This window comes from Neophocaena asiaeorientalis, unplaced genomic scaffold, assembly GCF_003031525.2.
Source record: "Neophocaena asiaeorientalis asiaeorientalis breed wild unplaced genomic scaffold, Neophocaena_asiaeorientalis_V1.1 scaffold26, whole genome shotgun sequence".
In the NCBI taxonomy this organism is placed as follows: domain Eukaryota; kingdom Metazoa; phylum Chordata; class Mammalia; order Artiodactyla; family Phocoenidae; genus Neophocaena; species Neophocaena asiaeorientalis.
The window spans coordinates 7,607,536-7,611,220 of record NW_020173108.1 but is presented as its reverse complement, the minus strand read 5'-3'; the positions used below and the strand labels follow the sequence as shown (position 1 = coordinate 7,611,220).

At 38.1% G+C, this 3,685-nt stretch overlaps 1 pseudogene; it reads right to left on the bottom strand.

Moving 5' to 3' along the window:
• Positions 1–1,345: 1,345 nt before the first annotated feature.
• On the bottom strand, positions 1,346–1,623 carry LOC112398666 (40S ribosomal protein S21 pseudogene; annotated as a pseudogene).
• Between the last annotated feature and the right edge of the window lie 2,062 nt (positions 1,624–3,685).

Below are 3,685 nucleotides of genomic sequence, written 5' to 3'. Positions count from 1 at the left end.
CATCAGTCCCCCTTTACAGGTTTGGAATCTGGTAGGTCCAGAGAAGCTTGATGTTTGTCCAATATCATATAGCAAGTCAGACAAACCTGAACTGGACCTCCACCTTTCATATTTCTCCTCCCAGAGTTCTTGTCATTAGAATCCCCTACCTCTGCTTACCATTTCTATCCAACTGTTGGTTGGTGGTCAACTAAATAAGGAAGGTGGGAAACATTTAAGGGTTTAGCTCTAGGTTGTAATACCCAATATAAGAGTGGGAGTTGTAATGAGAGCTACCAGCTGTTACATGACCTGTGCCATTATTATTTTATCAGATACTTTATTGAACCAGATAAACTGTCATATTATGTATACCCCAGGACCTAACTGGCAGATCTCCCACCAGCTCTTTATGTATCAGTGACTTGATAAAAACTGCGTTTAATTCTTTTTTCCACCTTTCTTGAGATATAATTTACATACCACACTGTATAAGTTTAAGGTGTACAGCATAATGATTTTACTTACATATATTGTGAAATGATTACCACAATAAGTTTAGTTAACATCTGTCATCTCATATAGATGCAAAAAAATAAAAGAAAAAGACAATACTGTTTTTTCCTTGTGATAAAAACTCATGGATCTACTCTCTTAACTTTCAAGTATACCCTACAGCAGTGTTACCTATAGTCATCATGTTGTACATTACATTCCTAGTACTTGTTTATCTTACAAACTGGAAGGTTGCATTTTTTACCACCTTCATCCAGTTGCCCCCTTCCTCAAATCCCCACCTCTGGTAACCACATATCTGATCTGTTCTGTGAGTTTGGGGCTTTTTAAAGATTTCACATACAAGCGAGTTCACAGGGTGTTTAATTTTATTGCATGTTAATAAAAGCACTTAGGAGTGAGGTGGGGTTATGTCTCCACAGTTTCTTCAGTGTTTTGAAAGGATCACTTAGGGTTTACAAAATTTTGAGTTTGGAGATCATGTAGAAGAAATTAATAAGCAGTTGAAAAAGCTTATAAACAACCAAGATGTCCTGGCTTCCACATTCAGGAATACACCTGATCTACTGGAGGATGAGTTAGTATTTGGTTATCTGGGATCTATGGTGATTTGTGATTCACTAAAATATTTCTGCATGACGTTAGTTTTAGTCATGTCTTTAGATGTTTGGGGAAAAATAAGCATGAAATTTATCATGATATTAAGGCATTTTATGATTTGGGAAAAATATTTGGGAGGACAAAACTATTCTTCTTGAGCTAAGAAAGTACTAAAATAGTCATCTTGAAACAAGTATTCTTTTTTTGTTTTGTTTTGTTTTGTTTTGTTTTGTGGGTTTTCACTATTTATTTATGACATATACTCCACATCTGTGATCCTCTCCAGTCGGAAGTTCTTTGAGACGATGCCGTCGGTCTTGGCCAGTCGGAGAATGGAATCATCTGACTCACCCATCCTGTGAATGGCCCCGCAGATAGCATAGGTTTTAAACTCGCCGTTGAACGTGGCTGTCACCGTGTCAGCCTCGGCCACGTTCATATGGATGGCGTGGCAGTGATGATGCGGTAGCTGGACGAGCATTTCCGCGGCATGCACAGGTCCATGAACTCGCTGGTGTCGTTCCGCATGTTGAGGGTGCGTCTGGTGGCACCACGATGAGTGCTCGTGCAGAAAGGCAAAACAACTATTCTTAAAGCAATTTACACTACATTTTCCAATTCCCTTAGTGTTGAAATCACCAGAAACTAGAGAGCCTGGCTAGGGTGATAACATCACCACCCACTAGCTATGTGATACTTGGTTAAAGTCGCTGAACATCAGTCTCTTTACTAAAAAATGGGCTCAATTCTATGTTAAAGTATTTTAAAGAGAATTAAATAATTTAATATCTGTAAATTACATAGTATAGTGCCTATGACATAATAACTTTCACCAAATGCTGAGAATCTGTTATTTACTAAGTAATAGTTTTGTAAATGGTAACAATCAGGCAATGGGACCTTGTTTCTCCTGCTTGCTATGAACTTCAGAAGAAAGCTAGGAAAATTATAGTGAGTGAGAAGGAACAGAGGCTAGAAAAGTAAAAGATAAAATCAGTTCTATTTGTTAATTTTAATTCACATCATCTAGGAATAGATCATATCAAACTTTGGGAGGAAACTGTACATATTTATGAAGTACATATCAAGATTTGAAATATTCCTTTAGTCCACTAAATATATTTTCCAAAACATTCATCTGGCATTTAGCCTGTACACTTCTGAGACCCAGTTACCTTATTTCTTCATTTAAATTGTAATATACACAACCCTCTTTTCCTAGGTGACACTTTGAAATATGAAATGCAATTCCCAGTTCTGCAGTAGGTTTGCATTCCTGTTAGAATTGCTAGGCCTTCCATTCATTTAGATCAGATGAAATGTGTCATCTTCAGTAAAGCTTTACCCAAGTTCTTTGGGCAAAGGCAGCTTTTTCCCTTGAGCTTCTCCAGACAACAATTTGCAACTATTCCTGTTACAGTTGTTTTCTAAACATTTATTTACATACTTCGTTCCTCCACTAGATGGCAATCACATCAGAAATATGAAGTTTAAATTTTTATTTCATCTTTTGCTGAGAGGGGGTACATAAATATTAACTGAGTGAGTGATGAAGGGAAAGAATTTGATTCTTTACTGTGGAGTGGAATACATAGAAATATATAGTCTTCTGAGATCTGTGTTTACATATCAATTAGATACTGATATAAATACATGGTATTTAGAAAGAACAATGATCTTATGCTCATGCTAGACCCTTGTGTTTACTTACAGTGGTATGATAAAGATGGCTAAATAAAAGATAAAGAAGAACTTTAAAAAATCAACTCTTCAAAAGAATGTTTAGCAGTTCTGAGATCAAATGTCAGCTACTAGTATCTTGTATCTTATTATCCAAAAGCAGATAGTAATTCCCCAGGTACACACAACATGGCACCTGTAGATCACCTGTGAAATAGACATACTCTGGCTGTCAAGAAATGTTTGGTTGTTGTTGTGGGGTTTGCCCCCCTTAGTGAAGGATTTAAAATTAAACATCAGTTTAGATGGGGGGAAAAAAGGTGGCTAAGATTTTTGACAGTTTTTCCTTCTGCTCCCAAAGTGGCTTCCCAGCAGCAACTTTGGCAATTGCTCTTGGCAGTAGCTCCTGACACAGGCTCCCAACACCTGCTCCCATCTGCAAGGGCTCTTCTCTGAAATGACTTCCACTGGCAGGGAGTTCCATTATCAAAACTCTAGGGCAGCAGCAGCCTATCCTATCTTTGGGGGCACTAACCTCCCTCGTCCTTCTCTTGGTACCTGGTCCCTGCTCTCTTAGCACCATTTCTAGGGCAGCTCACAGCAGGACCCACAGAGTCCTCTGGACAGTTACAGAATGAAACTGCTCTTTTTGAGGAAAAAGTTCAAAAGTATGAAGATAAAAATCCTAAATTATAGACCATAGTGCTATATTCTCTGTAATTTTCTATGGTCCACTCAACACTTTCTGAGGTTTGGGATCCCCCTCTGGAGTTGTAACTGCTTGAGGACATTATGTTAACCCTTAGTGGCTGGTGGAACACAAGCCTAGTGGAGATTTTGCTGTTTTATCTTATCTTACCTTACCTCACAGCACACACTTCCCTCTTCTGGTGTTTTTTGGAGGATGTTT